This window comes from Passer montanus, unplaced genomic scaffold (genome assembly GCF_014805655.1).
Source record: "Passer montanus isolate IOZ18808 unplaced genomic scaffold, ASM1480565v1 scaffold73, whole genome shotgun sequence".
Classification (NCBI taxonomy): Eukaryota; Metazoa; Chordata; class Aves; order Passeriformes; family Passeridae; genus Passer; species Passer montanus.
The window spans coordinates 1139346-1160112 of record NW_024372481.1 but is presented as its reverse complement, the minus strand read 5'-3'; positions in this window follow the sequence as shown (position 1 = coordinate 1160112).

Genomic DNA, 20767 nt, shown 5'->3' with positions numbered 1-20767 from the left:
CTCCACCCCGCCCCAGCAGCATCACCTCCTGCAGGGTGGGCAGAGGCTCTCAGCATCACCTCCTCCCCACGGTGGGCAGAGGCTCTCCCGGGCACAAGGAGGGGTCGCTGGCAGGGGGTACGGTGCCCTGGGCTGTGTTTCACTCCTTGCTCCAGGCACAGCAGCCTTCGGGAGCTAACAGCACTCCCGGGCACAAGGAGGGGTCGCTGGCAGGGGGTGCGGCTGTGTTTCACTCCTTGCTCCAGGCACAGCAGCCTTGGGGAGCTAACAGCACTCAATTGTCGGCTGCTGCTTTGCTTTGAAGCCCTCATTCATCCTCCAAGGTCTGTATTGATTGGGGACTCCAGGAAGGCATCTGCCCTTCTCTGCCTTCATCAATGACTTTCCCACATTAATCCACCTCCTCCCTTGATAAGCACACTAATTACTCTCAGCTAAGTTGACTCTGGCAGGGCACTGGGGGCCGGGAGGAGGAACCTGCTCCAGCCTGGCTGTGCCTGGAGCTGCAGCTCCGTGCAGAGCCAGCCCAGGGGCTGGGGGGAACTGGTCATACTGGGAGTGTGAGCACCACGGCAGGGGCTGGGGGATGTGTGCTGCTGGGAGAGGCGTTTGCTCTCCATTTCTGAGGCTGTTCCTGAGGCTTTTGAATGAATCCCTGATGGTTTAGCAGGGGTGATGATCCCGGGCTGTGCCCCAGGGATGCACACCCACCCTCCCTGCCTGTGCCTGCCAGGCCTGGGGCTCCAGGGCCCTTCTCCCTGGTGCTGCAGGGGGTTTTAGACCACCTCGGGAGGTTCACACCCTCAGCCTGGGCTGGTCTAGGCACCAGATGAGATCTTTTCCGTGTCTCCATCTGAGTTTCCTTGAGGGGGAAGAGAGGGACAGAGTTCTTGGACCTCAGGCTGAGCTGTGGCTCAGGAGCAGCCCCGTGGGAAGGAGCTGGACAGAGGGAATCCCAAGTTCAGTGAAGAAATGATTCCTAATATCCAACCTAAACCCCCTCTGGTGCAATTTGAGGTCCTCCCAGCAGGAACGGTGCTGTAAGGGGGGGCTGCAGTGAGCAGAGAGAGAAAACTCCTGCATGGCTGTGGTGGCTTCTGCTGGTGCCCGTGGGGACACGGGTGGCAGGGGGACATCAGAGGGACATGGGGGGCTCTGCTGGGCCCCCGTGGGGGACAGGACACCGCGGGCTGGCCCCCAGCGTGCCCCTGCAGCCATTCCTGAGGTGGAGCCGCCATCTAGTGACTCAGGGATGGGCTTCCCCAGGGGTCCCCAGGGCAGTGGTGGCCCTGGCCCCGTGTCCCTGTCCCCACCATCCCCAGCTCCTCAGGGCAGGGGGGACAAAGCCAGAGCCAGGTGAAGAAGCAGGATTGGGGTTCCTTCTCCTCACTTTTTCGGGGTGAGGCAGTGCATAAGCCCCGAAGTGCAAAACAGTGCTACATCATTAATTTATTTAATGATAGACCCATTAAGGTTAGAAAGCCCTCAAGGATCATGGGTAACCCAGCACCAACCTGTTCAGCATGTCCCCAACATCCCACACACCTTTTGGACCTTTCCCAAGCAGCCTGTTCCCCCCTGGACACCACCCTGGTGCAGCAGGGAGACCCCAACCCTTTGGATGCCACCATGTGGGGCTCACCCCTGCCCTGTGAGCCACTGGCACCACAACCAAACCTTGCCTCCCATGGTAGTCTGAAGCCTCCCCACCTCAAGCTGCTCCTTCAGCACATTCAGGCCCATCATCATCATATCTTGAAATCCCCCACACTGTCCTCTTTCTGCCTCAAGAACCGAACAAAGGCAGTGGCCATCCCCTCTCTTGTCCCTCTTCCATTTTCCTCCCGCTGGCTGCCGAGAAAAGGGATTCAGCCGTGCCCACTGCTTGTGAAAAGCCCCCGCCTGCCTTGTGTTTCATGAAGGAAAATCTCCTTGGGAGAGCAGCCAAACGTTCCCAGCCTCCTGCTGGGTGTTTCAGATGAGAGTGTTGAGGATGGAGGGCACGGCAGCCCCCGGGCCTGGGGGGAGCATGGGGGGACAGGGTGGGCTCTGCACGGCCACCCCCAGAGTGCAGAGGGACCCCAGGGCAGGAGGGAACACAGGGGACAGGGTGGGCTCTGCACGGCCACCCCCAGAGTGCAGAGGGACAGCAGAGTGCAGAAGGAGGACAGGGGACAAGGATGGGCTGTGCAAAGTCACCCCCAGAGTGCAGAGGGACCCCAGGGCAGGAGGGAACACAGGGGACAGGGTGGGCTCTGCACGGCCACCCCCAGAGTGCAGAGGGACAGCAGAGTGCAGAAGGAGGACAGGGGACAAGGATGGGCTGTGCAAAGTCACCCCCAGAGTGCAGAGGGACCCCAGGGCAGGAGGGAGCATGGAGGGACACCAGGGCTGTACAAAGCCACCCCCAGGCTGCAGAGGGACACCAGGGCAGGAGGTCCCTGCAGGGTTTGGGTGGCCAGAGGTGGCTCTGCCTCTGCTGCCTCAGGGGAGGGAGTTTGGCTGCAGGGCTGGGGCTGCTGAGACCCCAGCCCATGCCTCGGACAGGATGAGGATGGGGCTGTGTGTGCTGTGCCCTGGGCATGGCTGGGTGCTGGGTGCCATCCCCCTCCTTGCTGCAATTCCCCCATTGCCCCCTTCCTTTTCATCTCCTTTTCCTTTCCCTCTCCTCCCGCTCTTCTTCCCACACTCCCCTCTCAGCACCTCTCCTGGACCACACATCCCCACGCACTGGAGACCTTTCAGACCCAGCAGCTCTTTCAAAAGCATCCAAGAGGCCCCCGGGGGGCTCCAGCCCACCAAATCAAACTCAAATTTGCAGCTTATATGCAAACACGACGTGTGTGGAGGCCGAGGCTCTGCTGGCACACACAGGGAGTAAACAGAAACACATGGCTCAGCCTGGAGGAGCAGCAGCCTCGCCTGAGAGCGTTGGGGAGGGATTTCAACCAGATTTGGGGAGGGATTTTAATCAGATTTGGGGAGGGATTTTAACCCCCAGCACCCCAAGGGGGTGAGTCACATCCCAGGGCAGCTCCAGGTGCAGTTCCCATGTCTGTGTCCGTGGCAAGGCTGCTCCTGAGGGCTCAGAGAGAGAAATCTGGGGGAGCCAGAGGTTTCTGCTCTGTAGCTGAACCGAAAACCACAAGGGCAAAGTCAGACAGGCTCAGGCCCAAAGGGAGAACCTCTGCCATGTTTCCTTTTCTGGTTCATTGTGCACATGCCGTGTTCCAGGCGAAATTAAAACCTTCCTCTCTTTCTTGGGGGATGTTCAATACCCTTTAAAGGCTTTTTCTCTTTCTTTTGAGGCTGGGAGCAATTTCTCAGGGAAAATGCTGCTCACCAGAAGCACGTTTCATATTTGACAACGACGAGACAAAAAACATCCAGCAGCTCAAGAATTAAACTTGTTGCTGGCAAGCCTTGGTGCAAAGTATTTCAATGTTTTTATTGCATCCATCCTTCCTCCTCTTTCCCTGTGAAGCTGCTGCCTCAATTTGACCCACGCCAGCAGACAGCTTCACACGTTTTCCAACTTTGAACCTCTTATTTGTGGAGCCAAAGGGAGCTCTGCTCTTGCACAGCTCAGCTCCTGCCAGCATGGCTCTCCCACTCCACCTTCCTGTCGCCTGCAGCTGCTGCTGCTCCTTGCTTTATATATTTTCTTATATAAAGGTTTCATGAAATGTGTTCCGAAAAATTGAAATAATAATTTTAAATAATTTTTTAAAATGTCTCTGCTGCATCCCAGACGTTGTGGAGTGTCCCCCCGAGGTGGGGACACTCCCTGGACAGCCTGTGCTATCCAGCAGTGGGATACACAGAATTTTTTTGCACCTTTTCCAGAATTTTCATCTCTCTGAAGCAGACAGGGGTGAAGGAGGGGAAAACCCCCCAGCAGCAGCTGTCCCTTTCCTCCCTGCTGCCTCTCCCCTTGGACAGAGGTGCGAGGTGCAGCCTCCAGCCCCAGCATTCCCCTCCTTGGGCTGGGAAATCCCGGTGACCCCTCGGGGGAAGGCACCTTGTGGGGCTGGAGATGTCCCCAGGGAGATGGTGGATGCCTTTCCCAGAGCAGCAGCAGCCACAGCGGGGTGTTCTTCCCCTTCCCAGCCAGGACAGGCGGCTCCTGCTCCTCCCAAGGAACCACTCGGGTGTTTCTCCCCTTCCCCACTCTTGGCTTTGCTTCCTCCTCCTGCTCCTCCTCCTCTCCTCATGGTCTGTATTTAGTCCCAAACCCTTTTGCTCAGTTCCCGAGGAGTGCCAGCCCTGGGCTGTCTTTGGGGCAGGGAATTAGAAACCAATAATGATAATTTTTCCTGCCACCCTCCAGCTCTGCCTCCAGACGGGATTTGGCCGCAGCAGCCGCTGAGAAAGACGAAAGGAAAACCTCCCAGGGACGCCAGAGGAGGGCAGAAGGAGGCAGAGGGACACAGCCCCGCTCCTGTGCTCAGCTCCTGTCCCAGCTGGGTCTGAGCTCCTGCTGTCACCCCAGGTGTCACTGACGGATTTTATGAAAAATCCTTTTGCCTTTTGAAGGATCTTTTCTCCTGAGAATCTGAGAAGCTTCAGCTTCTCCATGCTTTGCTGCTTTGGAATAGGATTTGGAGAATTGTTTACCCAGCATGTGAAATTGTTTTTACTTGATGACCAATGGCAGCCACCTGTGTCGAGGCTGTGAGCATCACAAGATTTTATTGTCATCCTTTCCTTTCCTTTCCTTTTTCCTTTCCTTTCCTTTCCTTTCCTTTCCTTTCCTTTCCTTTCCTTTCCTTTCCTTTCCTTTCCTTTCCTTTCCTTTCCTTTCCTTTCCGTATTTATTCCATGTGATATAATAATATAATAAATACCATATAATATAATAATATAATAAATCAGCCTTCTGAAACATGGACTCAAGGTTCTCATCTCTTCCCTCACCCTGGCACCCTTGAACACAAGCAGCCCCGAGGCTCCCAGGGCAGCCAGGCTCTGCCCGGCCCCTCCATCCCCGGGATGCCTTTGGGGCAGGGTTTCAGCCCAGAAGGACAGGGAGATAAGGGATATCTCCCTTTCCCCTGCACATCAAAGCCCCGGGGTCATCTGCAGGTCCTGCCTGCAGTGGGGCAGGGAGGGGACGGGCTCTGCTCTGCCTCACCCGCTGGCTCGGCCAAAATCTGGGCACTGAGATGCCCTGGATGGCTCAAGGCCCTGGCAGGGAGCCAAAGACACCTGGGAATTCTATCTCAACCCATGGAGCAAATTACCAATGTTAGATGAAGAATCACAGGTCACAAAAGTTTAAGTAGCATAGCGGTAGCAATCACAGGGTGAAGGGAAAAATTTTGGAGCATTGTACAGGGGGGTTTAGAACCTTGTACAGGGGGGTTTGGAATTCTGTACATGGGGGTCAGGGGCTCCAAGATGGAGGGATTTGGGCGTGCCCTGTCCTCCTTATTTCTTCTCCCTGGCATCCATGTTCAGGATGATGTTGGCACTCACAGATTGGTTCAGAGTAGAAAGTCACTGTCTAACACAAGTGATGGGTATTGGAACACAATTGTAAATATAGTATACGGAGTTTTTAGTATAAAAGATAACACCAGCCTGAGAGATGGGGAGTGTGCCTCAGACCGACCTGCAGAACAGACCTTGGCAGGCCATTGGAACATAATTGTAAATATGGTATACGGAGTTTTTAGTATAAAAGATACACCAGCCCGAGAGATGGGGAGTGTGCCTCAGACTGACCTGCAGAACAGACCTTGGCAGGCCTGACAGAAAATGTTTCAGATAAAGAAATAATAAACAACCTTGAGAACGTGAACCGAAGACCTCTTGACTGCTTCTTTGGCTGCTGGGTTGGGAAAAAAGACTTTTAACAGAGATACACCTTGGGATCTTCCCAACCAGACCAGAGGAGATCCCGAGACAAGGGAAGCTCGTTCCTCTCCTTTCCCGGGATGGGATCGTGGGAAGAGCTGCAGGCCTCAGGGAGATGGATGGGCTCGGGGTGGAGGGCAGCAGCAGGGGGGAGCTCAGCCCATCAGGAGGAGGATGAAGCGCAGCAGGAGGTTAAAAGTCACCATCCCTCCCTTTGCCAGCTCCTCCAGGTCACAGGGAGCTTCCCAAGGTCATCACCTGGGCCAGGCACTGAGGGGCTGGGGGTGCCAGGGCAGGGGGCTCAGCCCCACCCAGGGACAGCCACCCTGAGCCCAGGGGGCTGTGGGGACAGCTACCATGACACACAGGCTCATCCCAGCCTGGGAAAGGGCACACAAACACTGAGGGGGCACAAAGCTGCCAGCTGGAGGGGGCAGGAGAGCAGAGAACCCTCGGGGGGCTCAGGGTGGGCTCTGAGCACAGCCCTTGGGGGCCTGGTCCTGCTGTCCCCTGGGCTGCCCCAAAGGAGGCACAGCTTGTGCCCTGAGCCCTCTGCTCTGGGGGAGCTCTGCTGGGTGTGAGATGGGGCTCTGCTGATGTCGTTAATGTGACAAGTTGGATTAATTAAGTGTCTTTGGAGGCGTTCCTGCCTTTCCCAGGGCTTTCACTTCAAAGGGAGGCAAACCACGAGAGCATCTCCCTGCTGAAACGCCTCTGGGAGCCTTGTCAAGGATTTCTGGGAGCCGTGTCCAGGATTTCTGGGAGCATCAAAACTCTTCCTGCCACCAAACCCAAGGTCTAGCCCACCAGAGCCATGGGAACAGGACTGGAGCTTGCCTGCCTCCCATGTGGGTGCTCCCCACTGCCCACTGGGCTTTCTGTGCCCCCAGCCCTGCCCCAAGACCCCAGGGAGCAGCTTCTGTCTGCCACTTTCTCCCCTGGCTGTGACCTGTGAGTCTGGAAACTCCAGCAGAGCAAAGTGGCTTTTTTTGAAGTCCCCAAGAGGTGGAGGAGAAGTTTCACACTCCTGCTGGGTTTGTCCTCACGAGGTTTTGGAGTGTTTGGTAGCAAAGTGAGGCTGTCACCGAGCTCCCCTTGCATCTGTTTCCTTTGCCTGCGTGTCTGGCAGAGTCTTTTGCCCCAGTTTGCTGATTTTGTGACCGTGGCCTTCAAACTCTCTCTGGAGAGGACAGCAGCTGCGAGAGGAGCACTCACCTGCATTGAAGGGAGGAAAAGCGTTTTAAAGCTGGGGGAAATGCTGCTTTTTACATCAAAACAGCAGCTGGGAGCACTGCCCCGTGGCCATGCCCTCCTCCAGGAGCCCCCAGCCTCACCTGGCAATAGCAAAGAGAGGTGACAGTGGGGACAATGTCCGTGCTGCCCCTCCAGCACACCAGGGCTGATTTGTTCCCAATTTGATGCTGTCCCCAAGGCCCAGGATGGACAAGGAGGGGGGACAGGTGACAGGAGAGGTGACAGGAGCCAGCTGGTTCATGCTGGGCTCGCTCCTGGCTGCAGCAGGGCAGAGCTGGGTGCCACTGGAGGCTGTGATGCCACATCCCTCCCCCAGGCCCAGCCTGCTGCCAGCATCACGGGCAAGATTTGGTATTAGAGGTGCAGCAAGAGCAAAAGCTGGAACAGGGAGTGCACAGCTCTCCCCTCCCTTCCCCAGGGAGCTCTCTCCTTATCTAGCCCCACTCCCTTTTCCTCCTGGGATAAACCAGGAACGGGTGGATTGGGTTTCCTTCTCTTTGCCATCGGTGTGGCCAGCCCACCCCACAGAGGGGGAAGATCCCAGTTTGTCCCTGAGAATCAGCTGCTCCCCGGGGCTGCCATGCCAGGAACACTCTGGAAAATTCACTTCCCAGGGCCTCTCCATCGGAAGGAAAGCGGAGGCACCGGGGGTCCAATTACATGTATTTAACATTTCTGAGCTCAGGGGGCCTCGCTGCCTCACAAGTGGGTCAGCTTGGAGCTGCAGTGTCAAACTGGCTCCAGGATTAAGTGTGGTGTAACTGGAGCCCTGGGCGGGCAGGGGGAGATTTATCTGGCTGTGGTTGCACCTGAGCTGAGCAGAGGCTCAGCCCGGCGTGGGCAGGGGGATGAGCGCTCGTGTGCCACCCTGTCCTCACCTTTCTGGGAGCTGAGCCCTCCTGCAGAGCTTTGGATGGTGCCCCCGAGGTCCTAGCACCGTTAGATTATAAGATCTCCAGCAGCAAAGCCTCAAAATAAATGGTTGTCACAGCTCCTTTTCACAAATGTTGGATCTTTTCAAAGGAAGTTTGATGTGCCCGATGCTGGCTGAACTGGTACCCAGTGCCTGTGTCCTTGCCCCCTCCCCAAAGCCCTGCTCATGTTTCCTGTCCCCAATAATGTTTCTGTGTGGAGTTTCCTGTGCTCAAGATGCTGGGGGAGACCTGGGCTTGTTTCTGGAGGGATTTCTGACTTTTGGCACTCCTGCAACAGAAAAACGAAACCAAACCAGGGCTGAAGCATCTTGTCACTCCAAGAAAAGCAGAGTGAAACACCCATCATCCTGGCTTGATCAACACTTGTTTTACACTTTGAAATGTTGAAATCTTGATATGCTGGGAAACGAGCAGCATCATTTCCCAGCAGGGATGAGAGGTGGTGACTCTGAAAGGCAACAATGGCCCAGGCTGGGCCATTTCCTCCAAGGTGTGTCCGTGGTGGTCTGCACAGCCTGGGGCAGCAGTTTCTGCTCTCACAGAGACCCCACCTTCCCCTGCTTGACATTTTGGGAAGCCCAGCCTGTGCCAGGAAAGGATTTTTAGAATTTCTTTCCAGCTGTGCAGGGAAAGCAAACCCCTTGGGCTTTGATCAACCTGAAACTTGGGGGAAGTGCAAGTGAGAAAACAACTGCATTCTGCATTTCCTCGCTCAGAGAAGGGAAAAAAATAAAAGGGTTGGAATAAAAGACTCAGCTTTGCTGGGCTTGGCTTTGTCCTGTGGCTCTGCTTTCCCCCTGAACTAGCAGATCCTGTCCCCCGGGGCTGCTGGCAGCTGTGCCAGCTCGGGAGGCACAGTGTGACCATTGTGTCTGCACAGACGGACACACTGACACACAGACGGACACACAGACGAGCAGCCACGGGCTCAGGGCTCCAGGGGCAGTCCCAAGCCCAGCCTCGGGCTGCAGCAGAGGGATTTCACATCCTTTCCAGCCCCGTCCCAGGGGTCAGGGACGGCGGGGAAGCGTGAGCCGCTGTAGTAGGAAAACAGGAAGCTCTGGTGGCAGGGATTTGTGTCATTTCGCAGGGATTTGTGTCATTTAGCAGGGATTTGTGTCGCTGAGCAGCCCCAGGGAGGTGTGGGGCCGGGGGTGATTGCATCACCACACTCTGGGTGTCCCTGTCCCTCCTGCTTTAGCCAGGGTGTCTTTGCAAGGACGGGGTGACACGAGGTGTGCCACCCCACCCTGGCATCCCTGCACCATCCCCAGGGGGGTCAGGGCACTGTGGGTGCCACAGGGAATGGGTTGGGGTGCTGCTGTGACGGGGAGCAGCACGTGGCTGGGTCCAGCAGGACAGCCCGTGCTACCTGTGCTCAAACAGCTGCCAAAACCTGCTCAAAGCCCTCTGCCAAAAATGCCAGCTTGTGTTCCCAGGGGAACAATGCTGCTTGCTTGGTTTGGGGCTGAAGGAGCATCCTGGGGAGCCTGGGAGCCCTTGGAAAGCTCAGGATTGCTGCAAACACAGGCAGGCAGCTGGGTGTCCCTGGCTGGGTAAAAATTACCACTGACTCCATGGTTCACAGAAAGCTGATCAATAATAATCGTTATTAAGAAACCCATTGCTCTTTTATGGACAGTCACGATACAGGTGGACCTAATTAGCCCTCCACTCCAAACACCATTGGCTAATTAAGAAGCCACCCTTGGATAAACAGATCTCCACAGCACATTCCACATGTTCGCAATGCCAGGTGCAGCAAGACAAGAATTGTTTCTCATTCTTTTTTTCTGATCTTCTCAGAGCCTTTCCAAGAAGGATGGAAAGGGAAAGTGATCTGTTCCCTGGGAATGTTGTGCCTTGCTCCCTGTGGCCAGAGAGCTGCTGCCACAGCTGGCAGGGGGAATGGACAGCTGATAAAAGAAGAGTTCTGACCACCTCCAGCTTGTGCTGGGGCCCTGCAGCTCCTCTTGCCACATCCAGGTGAGCTGGAAAAGGCTGTGCAGGACCTTTGGGGGGCTCCTGGCTGTGAGTTGCCCCCTCCCCAATGCCCACAGGGGCACGGGGGGTACCCTCACCCCTCTGCTGGCCCCGCTGCCGTTTCCTCCCCGGGGCAGGATGGGTGATTGATGAATGCCCCAGCACGGCGCTGCTGGGGCGTGCCAGGCGGAAATGTCTGCTCCGAGAGATTGGATAACCCTCTGGCCTGCTTCCCTTCGCAGCCTTCAAACGGCCACGGCTCCCAGAAGCACCATATCCTTTTCCTCCCTGCCTCCCTCCCTCCCTGGGCTGCAGTTTGGTGGCTGATTTTTTTTATTTAATTTTTTTTTGTTACATGATGGTTTTTTGGTTGTTCGGTTGCTGCACGATCTGTAATTGGTGTGTTGTAATCGATGGGGATGATGGATATCCCATTCTGGTTGTTCTGGAAGTAAAGCTGTGCTTAAATCAGAGGAACTCCAGAACTTCTGGAACTCCAGAAGTTGGATAACCCTCTGGCCTCCTTCCCTTCGCAGCCTTCAAACAGCCACGGCTCCCAGAAGCACCATATCCTCTTCCTCCCTCCTTGGGCTGCAGTTTAGTGGCTGATTTTTTATTTTTATTTTTATTTTTATTTTTATTTTTATTTTTATTTTTATTTTTATTTTTTTTGTTACATGATGGTTTTTTGGTTTTTCCGTTGCTGCACCATCTGTAATTGGTTTGTTGTAATCGATGGGGATGATGGATATGGCACTCTGGTTGTTCTGGAAATAAAGCTGTGCTTAAATCAGAGGAACTCCAGAAGTAAACAGCCAGGGAAGGGCTGGCTCAGGGGGGGAATGGCTCGTGGATTGAAATCTTTCCTGGGAAAACTGCAACCAGGGGCAAATATTTATGGTTGATCCACAAACAGGAGGTTTTATAGCAGGAGCCATCCATGGGGCTGGGAACAACAGGAGCTGTCTGCAAGGTGCTTGCAATCATAGAATCGTGGGCAAGGATCTTAAAGATCATCCATCCCCCCCCTGCCATGGCAGGGCCACCTTCCACCTTCCCAGGCTGCTCCAAGCCCATCCAGCCTGGCCTTGGGCACTGCCAGGGATCCAGGGGCAGCCACAGCTGCTCTGGGCATCCCCACCCTCCCAGGGAAGAATTTCCTCCTAATATTGAATTTAATCTCTCCTGTTTCAGTTTAGCAGCATCCCCCCTGCCCTGTCCCTGCAGGAAAGCTGCTGGCAGTGGCACTGCAGCGTGCCCAGGTGCACCCCTGGCCCAGGGAGCTGCAGGAATGCGTGTGCAGCCCCTGCAGCTCAAACTGCTTCCAGGAAACGGCTGGGGGAGGAAACAAGCACTAATGAAGAGTCCCGTGGTGAAAAATGTGTTCCTACAACCGTTAGATTGTTGTGTCCTTGAGAGGCAGGGGAGGAGATAACCAAACAGCCTCGCTGCATTCCAGCCTTGGCTTTCTGGGCACGCTGGTGCTGTGCTGGCCACGGGCCCTCTCTGGGGGTGCCACATCTCCCCCGTGGTCCTGTCAAGCTCCTTTTTTGCCCCACAGTGCTGTGGGAGTGAAAAAATCTCCCGTGGGGCTGATCTGTGCAGCCGCGTGCCCTGAACGGGTCTGAGCAGAGCCACAGGGAGAGCATCCCAAAAGGCAAACCCAGAGCCCTCTTGTGGGAAGGAATCTGGGGAAAATACAAAGTTTAAAGGCTGGGAGTGCTCCCTGCTTTCAGATCAGAAGGGTTTGTGGGGTTTGTGGGGCCAGCAGCGCCTGGGCGTTACCCCAGGCTGGCCCAGTGGGCACCACACGGGGACAGGCAAGGAGCAGGGGCTGTCACAGCCAGGAAACATCCCATGGGCACCGTCCTGGAGCATCCAGTGGGGCTGGAGGGGAATTGTGCCACCCCAGGAGCCTGGGGAACGTGTGGCACACTGCTCTGCTGGCTCTCGGGCTGCCCTGAGCGCGTTGTTTTCCGTGAGCTCCTTCATCTCCTGTGCTCAGGAGTGACTCAGGCCAGGAAACTGAGGCATGTGGCCAGTCAGTTCCACGCCAGGATGCCTTCCCTGTCCCCCCACGGCAGTGCCCAGCTCAGGGCTGCCAGCTGCTCCACACCCTGGGGTGCTGCAGCACCCTCACCCCGCGGGCAGCGCGGCCGCCGGGCATCCCGGGGGCAGCCAGCAGCAGGGACATTCCTTTGGAGATGGGACGTTTGTGCTCAGGAAGCCCTGAAAAAAGCCAGGGACAAAGGGGGGAAGTGATGGTGGCTGTGTCTGGAGTTATCTTGCTGCTGCACTTGCGGGGGCCGCTGAGTGACAGCGCTGCTGAGTGCAGGAAACACTCATCTCCTCAGCTCCGCTGCTCCCTTCCTGCCCTGCCCTGCTCTGCTTCAAGCCAGGGCAGGGGGATGGAGCCCCGAGCCCCCCCCGGGGTGCCCAGCATGGGGGGGCACTGCTGAGGAGCCCTGTGCCAGCACATCCTGAACCTGCTCAGCCAAAGCCCCGGATTGTGCCATGCGGTGGCACCGGAGCATCAGCGCCTTCTGCCCAAAGCAGTTTTGTTCCAGCAGGTGGGAAAGTGGGGAAACAGCTCCAAAGAGCTTGAAGAGCCCCAAACCAGCCCCTTTCCACCGTTTCCTCCCTCTGCTAGTCCGTTTGAATTCCCTGGTTTGGCTCCTCAGCGAGCAAGGGGAGCTGTGGGGTGGCAGGGAAAGGCAGGGAATTCCTGGTGGGATCTGGGCAGGGATCACAGCAGCCTGGCCCTGCAGGAAGCCAGGAGAAAATGGAAAATGCAGCTGCACTCCTCCATCCCAGGGAGGGGATCCCCCAGCACAGCCCCAGCTCAGGGTGCAGGGCCATTGTGAGCTCTCCCCTCAGATGGGAAGTGAAAGAGGAGCAGTAAAAGGATGTTTGGCTTAACCCTGTCTGCTTTGGAGTATCCTGTGATGAAATGTTGCTTTGCAGCTCCTTCCAGAGCCTGCCCCGCTCTGGATGCCAGCATTGCACCTGGGACTGCAGCAGGAACAAAGGAATCTCTGCCCTCCCTTCAGGAGTGGAAGAATCTCACTAATATTTTGGGTTGGAAGGACTCGTTTTTCCACCCTGGAAAAAAAAAAAAAAAGTGGTTTTTTTTTTTTTTGAAATTTTTTTTCTGCTCACTTCTTGCCCCACCCAGACTCGTTTTTCCCCCCTGGGAAAAAAAAAAAAAAAAGTGGTTTTTCTTTCTGCTAATAATATTTAGCACTTCTCGAGCCAAAACCAGCCCCAGAGGCGCTGGCTGGACTGAGCTGTGGCTTCTCCTGCTCAGGGATGCCCAGTTTGGTGAAGCAGGGCTCTCAGAGGGATGGGAATGAGGATTTCTCCTGCCCGTGTGCTCAGAGCTGTGCACAAACCCCAGGTCCTGCCCTGGAGACCCCAAGGAAGGAGTTTATCCAGCACAAGAAGCACGACAGGAATCTGGTTTATCAGCAGAGCTGGCTGAGCTCTGCCTGCCTGTCCTGGTGTTTGAGGTGCATTTCAAACCTGGGTGTTTTACAGTTTGTGCTCCTTTGACAGGGATTCCAGGGGCTCCTTTTTGGGGGGCTGCAGCCAGGCTCTGTTCTCAGGCAGTGAAAGCACCATTGCTGCAGAATCCACTTTTCAGGTTTTTCTTTAATTATTTGCAGCCACAGAGGCTTCCACAGTGACTCACAGTTTGGAAAATGTGGGTGGTGTGTTTTCAGTGACTTTCAGATGTCAGAGAGGTGCCACAATTCCGACCTGAAACTGAGATTCCTGGAGCACAAACAGCCCTAATCCCGCTGTGGCCAGAGAGGGGCTCTGATTTCCTTCACTGCCCCCACATCCTGCATGGAAACACCTCTCGGGGCTGGTGGCAGCTCCCTGTGATGGAAATGTCACAGCAGCTGGCTGCAGACCTGCTCCAGCCTCTGTGCTGAGCAGTTCCACACCAATAACAGGCTTTTCTGGGGCCAAGTTCCTAAAGTCCAGCAAAAACAGGGCTTTGTCATGGAAATGCTGAGATGACATTAATGGCAGTGTCCTGAACGCAACTCTAATTAAAGAGAGGAAGGAGAACTGAAGCAGGATGTCCTGTTTGGCTGCCCAGGATGGAAAGCTTGTCACAAATAAAGTGCATTCTCGTGCTTTGTCTCTGTCCCTCTGCACGAGGCTCTCCCAGATTCTGCAAACACTCATTTTCTTATCTCTCCCGGGCTCTTGTTCCTTTGCTTTTGAAAGAGCTCCTGACAAGGGTTTTTTTTTTTCTCTCTCTGCCCACCGAGCTCTCCAGCTCACCCACCAAATAAATGTCATCTCAAACACCAAGTGAATGTGGTTTTTAATGCCTTGAACAAAATCACTCGGGCACAATTGGCTCTGTGCAAAGAAACTTCCTTATTAATGCTGCAGAACAAGCTCTGGCAAGTGAGCAGGGACAGGCAAATCCGAGCTGGGAGTAAGATGGGAAATGTTTCCTTTGGAAAACAGGCTTTTGTGACCTGGGGAATGTCACAACCAATCTCTGAGCTGCTTCCTACGGGAGAAAAAGAAATCAAAATCAAAACAGAGCAAAGAAGAAACGGAAAGAAAAGGAATTCAGAAATAACAGGCCAGTGATTTCGCTCACTGTGTGTCACAGGAATCCTGATCCAACCAATTTTTGTGCTCATACAGAACCTGCTGAGTGCTGCTGGCTTTGTACCTGGGACTAATCCCAGCAAAGCCCAGGTTTAAGCCTGACACTTGAGCTCAAAGCAGAGTCCCAGCAGCTCTGTCCTGCAAATCCAGGATTAAAAACCTGGTGTGTTTATGGAAAATAAGATGATCCAACCTGAACCATCCCTGTGTGCAGCAGGAGGAGCAGGGCACGTGATGGCTCCTGCTCCAATGGCTCCACTTGTGGCTGATCCAGATGTTGTCTCTCCTGCTGGGACACTGGCCCTGGGCTGCCCGGCCCCTTTCCTCGGAGCACAGACCCTCTCTGGGCTGCTGCCAGCCCCGGGGCTGCTCTGGATTTCTATGAATAAAACAGCTGAGGGCTCCCCACTGGGCTGGCACAGCCTCCAGCAGCAGCCCTGAGCCCTGGGGGTCCTCCAGGAGCAGAAGGAAAATGTTCTTTTGCTGTAAATTAAAGCTGGGTCATTCCAGGGTTCCTTCCAGACCAGTTTATCCTCTTTGTTGGGGCGCTCAGGTGACATTTGGGGCAGCAATCCCAATGTCTGCTCAGCCCTTTTTGGGACTGGTTCTGCTGCTTCTGGTGGGTAAATCAAGGGCTGGGGAGGCAATGAGATTATTCCAGCCCCACGGGGGACTTGGCAGCCCTGCAGGTGCTGTGGGGTCACAGTTCCAGCTCTGCCACTGCTGGCCTTGCACAAGCACTCAGCACCCTGTCACAATCCTCAGGAAGAGCCTGCCTGGTCCCACTGCAGAGCCCTGGCATCCTGGGACCCTGCTAAACCCAACCTTTCCTTGAGGGGAACAAAACCCCTCCTGCTGCCAGCCCCTCACCCCGCTGGGCTCTCCTGGGCTTCCCATTGCTGCTGGGAGGGTTCCTGAGGAGCTGGGTGCACGTGTCCTGCCTGGCTGGCACTGCCCAGGCACCTGGCAGACCCCAGGGGACTGTCCCCAGCCTGGCAGCACCACGGGGAGCTGCTGCTGTCACAGGGACTGGGGGAAAGTTGAGGCTCCTCATTCCTGCAGGTTAATGAATTACCTTTGTGCACCCAGGTAGGAGTGCAGCCCGTGCACGCTGGGAGCTCGAGAGGAGCAGGAATAAGGTTAGAAATCCGTGGGGCTGGCAGATTCCCACACGTTCAGTGGGATCCTGCCTTTCTCCCAGTGTTCTGTTCCCATCCTGGGCTGGGTGTGGGGATGAGCTCCCAGCTGGGCTCCCTCCATGTGACAAACCCATAAGCAGGACCTGAAACCTCACTCAAGCTTCAGCTGGGGGGATTTGCTCAGGAAGTTTTGGTAGTAATGGGTAAATCCGTGTGTGGAGCTGGAAACAGAGTAAGGGAGTGGGGCTGCTGCACGGGGCTGGAGGTGACACCATTTCCTCAAGGACTGAGTCATCCCAGCACTCCCAGATGCACCTTTGCCTCGTGCCAGGCTCTGCAGACATCTGACCTTGGCAGAGGTGGTGCCTGAGTGCTTTGGGGCCGGCTGTGTCTGCCCCTCTGGGTCTCTGCTGGCTCTGGTCTGTCCCTCCGGGCGCTGCCGGGGGCATCCCTGCAGCTGCACTCACTGAGGATGGACAAGGCAGGGAAGAAAAGTGGAAACCTGCCAAAATGTGTTTGGAGACCCACAGCCTTAGCACCGAGAGGTGATCCCAGCCCAGCTCAGCTGGGAGGTGTCCGTGATGGGCTGTCACAGGGCCACCAGCTCCCCGAGCCCTTGGGCTGGGATAAAACCAGGAGAGGAGCAGAGGGAGGGCACAAAATGATCCCTGGAACCATTGGCACGTCCATCCTTGCTGCAGTGATCACAGAGCAGCTCCTCCTGGGGGGGATTTGGCCATTTTGCCCGAGTTTCTTGCTGACATTTGCTGCTGACACTGCCCAGCCACACTTCACACTCCCAGCAAATATTTTCCTTGGATGGGAGGAAAACTGCTCCGAGGAGCTTTTGTGAGTGTGTGGGAACGCAGAGTGGAGCTGGATCCCCGTGCTCCCTCGGGCCCTGGTGATTCCCTGCAGGGAAGCAGCCCTGGGGATGCAGGATGCAGGATGGGAGCTGCTGGGCTGCCTCTGCTCTGGGGCACAAACCCCTCAGGCAGGTCTGAGCCTGGGGTTTGGAACAGGTCTGGCTGATGTGAGGAGAGGAGGGAAGGGTGATGAGTCCCTCTTTTGCCAGGATTGCTCTGGCAAGAGCTGGGAACCATGGGGGCACTCCAGCCTGTGGCACTCACCCTCATCCCAAAATTCTGAATGCCCTTGGAGATGCTCAAGCATCCTAACGAGGTTCAACCTCTGTGTTCTCCAGCCCTGGGGCTCCCTTGGAAGCTTCTCTTGGCAATCTGGCTTGCATGGGGGGGGAAAAACACAGAGAAAAACACTCTGTGGATATCTGAGGCCCGCTAAATGGGGACTGAAATGGTTTGGGGGAGACCATGGAGATGAGACCACACAGATGATGGTGTGACACTTAGTCGAGCATCCAAGAGCTCAGTGCACATCCCCTGCCCCCAGAAAAGCTGGGAGAGGCTTTGTGTTGTACACTAAAAGGACCAAAATGGGGCCAGCACGAGCTGCTCCCACATTACCTCTTGAATCACTGCCCTGCCTGCTTGCACACACATCTATAAATAAGATTTTGGGCGAGCAAGGCAAGGGGATCCTCTCAATTTCACCCACCAGCAGCGTGGGCAGCAGGCTGGAGGAAAAGAGAATTTTTTCAGAGTTCAAATTCAGAATTATTTTTTCAGAAACACCCAGGGCCTGTCCCTGGTGGGCAGGAGCTGCTGACAGGTCTGGGGGCCGCCCTTCACCTGGGATAAGGAGAGGGGAGCAGAAGGAGCCTCTGCTCAGAAAAAACCCTTCATGGCTATATTTGTGCAGGCAGACCTTTATTCTTTCAGGCTTTTAAACTAAAGGTCATTTTTCTCTTCCCTTCCAGAGTAAGGGGGGGGGGTAGAAAGGGGGAAAAAAAAAAAAAAAAGAGAAAAAAAAGTGAATTCCTCTTGACGCAGATCCCCTTCCCCTCTGGATGGGAGTTCAATTGTTCTTGCAAGCAAACTCCAAATCTGCCCCTCGCATTCACTTCCTTTTTCCTGCCCGAAAGGAAACAGAGATTTCTGACTGTGTGAACTGGTCCTTTATTTAAGGATACGAGAAAATAGCTAAATGCTAATTCAGTGTGGATCTATGCACTTTAGCATGCGGCCAGGCAGAACAAAAGAAAGAGAAACATGTCCCCGCCCTTCCCAGCTGAATTGTAAACTGCCCACTGGTTTGAGCATAATGGGTATTTATGAAAGTTATCCTAAAACATTTACTGGAGTCCAATGCAAACCCAGACCCCTCAGCCAGGAAGTTTTTAGCTACCAAAAATAATCACCAAGCCCTGGCTAATATTTTTAACGACCGTGCGTTCTTGGGAATTTCCTCTTCCCTCCATGGAGATAAGTGATTAAACAAAATAAAGGCAGTGGCCATTTTGACAGACTGCGACGTGTCAGAGAGGAGAAATATCAACAGCTCTTTTTTTTTTTTTTTAATCTTTTTCCTAAGTCCTGACTTCTGCATTCACTGTCTGACTTTTAGGCTGAACTCCACTTCTCTCTTATGCTCTGAAATCCAGCGAAGTCAGCAGAAAAGCCATGGAAGTTTCCTGGGTTGGACTTTTAAGCCAAGGCATTAAATCCACTAATGGGACACACTTATCTTTACACGCATTATTAATTTTATAAAAAGGCTGTGCAGCTCTATTCAGCTGGGGGTTATTTGGCTGCATCATTTCTGTGCAGCACCATTAGAATAATGTCCTGTCCATTTTTCAGGTCTTCTCCTGGAGAGCTCCTCTGGGCTTTGTCCCACACAACCAGATCAGAACCAGCCCTTGGAGTGCATTTTTCCCATGCATGGAGTTGTTTTTTTTGAGGTAGAAAACTTTTTAATCAGTTGCAGGTGTTTTGTTCTGCGACTGGGAAGGTTGAAAATGTCAATTTTTGTCCTCTACAGTGACCGGTAAGAGTTGCTGGGAAAGAGATGGTTGGCTGCAGGCAGGGAAGAGGAAGAGGAGGGCTCAGCCTTCAGGACTCTGCTGAGGATGGAATAGCCCAGAAGTCACTTTTCCAAGGATATGGAGGGATAGGATAAGGAGGCATAGCTTTAAACTGCAGGAGTGTAGATTTTTTAATAGATATAAGGGAGAAATTCTTCCCTGTGAGGGTGGGCAGCCCTGGCACAGGGTGCCCAGAGCAGCTGTGGCTGCCCCTGGATCCCTGGCAGTGCCCAAGGCCAGGCTGGATGGGGTTTGAGCACCCTGGGACAGTGGAAGGTGTACCTGCCATGGCAGGGGTGGAATGGGATGAGTTTTAAGTTCCTTTCCAACCCAAATGAGTCTGGGATTCCATGAAATAAATGGCAGGTCTGTGGGAGCCCTTACCTGATCCATAATTTGGTGTTACTTTTGGCAGAGAATTCAAAATGTGTGTTTTGGATCTTTGCTGAAAGCAAGGCTCTGCATTTAGGATTTTGGACTCTGCTGTCAAATAATAGCAAAAATAAATTAATTATTGTCAATGCATCCATAGGAGTGTTTCTGGTGCAAGAAAGGGGCAGCTGGATTAATAGAGTGTAATTTTCTAGTGGAAAATGTTTTCCCATCTTTCTGTGGCAGTGGGAGCTGGCTCCACGGCAGACACCAGGGGTGTGCAAGGACCACATCACTCATACCTCAGGGAATTTGGGGGGAATGGGCGGGATTCCCAGCCCAGCAATAAACCTTTTTTTGCTCTGTGATAATTTTTCTCCACAGGGATTTGCAGGAGGAGACTCCCTGCAGTTTGCCAGGTGAGCAAACCTGCTCAGGCCAGCGGGCAGTGCACCCCTGCAGGGCAGGGCTGACCCATCCCCTGCGCCTTCCCACTGCACACAGCTCCCTCCAGGATGTGCTCTGATGTTGGGGTTTGCTGTTATTTGTCTCTGCCCCATACAGGAAAAGGTGGTTCTGGGTGGCCGCACCGTGAAGGACGAGTCTGGGCTCTCAAGTTTTCTGTCTTCAATCTTGTTTATTAATTCTTATCTACAATATTTTCTCTCTGCCCAGCCGGGGTCCATTCAGCAGGACAGCCAAGTGCACTCTCCCCTGCCCGCAGGATGGTTGTGTCTTTTATAGTGAAAATTACATCTATCATATTTATCTTTAATTCCCAATACTTTTCACCCTTATTGACAAGTGTACCTTCACCATGAACCAATCCAAAAGTGCCAACATCACCACAGAAAATGGAAAACATGAAGAAGAAAGAAGAACCTGGGAACACGCCCTGAATCTTCCATCTTGTCTTCATGACCCCCCTGTACCTAAATTCTAAAATTTATGCTTCACCTTGCAAACACACTATTCACACCCTAAAACTTCCCATTTCCTCATACACAGATGTTTCATCTCTAGATGGATCAAAGTCAAGCCACCAGACACTTTTGGGAACATTCCAAGATCTCCGAGCCCCCCAAGGGTTCTCTCGGCCACTCTGGACATTCAGAGTGATGTGTTGAGTTCCCATACTCTGAGAGCCTGGATGCTCTCTGCAGGCTGTGAGGGACACAAGCTGCTCCCCCAGCACAGCCCTGACACCTTATGCAGTTTGCAGAGCCTTTCTCCACGCTGCCTTGGCCATGGGGGGCTCTGGGTTTCCCCCTGTGCTCCTGCAGTCACAGCAGCCCCATCCTGGCTGCCCTGAGCTCCCAGTCCTGCAGGGCAGGGGATTTCACCCCAGCCTTTGCTGCCCGTGTTCAAGGCTTGCACAGAATTAAATCTCTGCTCCCTGTCTCCTTCGCTTTCTCCTCTTCTCTCACCAGGCTTCCCTCGAGCTGTCTGTGAGGAGGGAGGGGAGGCCGAGCCCCCAGAGTGCAGACGGAGCACCCCAAAGGTTCTGTGGGTCACTGTGCCCACCCTGGGTCCTGCCAGGGCTGTGCCACGACACTGCTGCAGCCCCCAGATGCAAAATGGGACCGGGACCAGCTCCCTGTGCAACGTGATGCCAAATATCTAATTAACAATTAGCTTCTGGT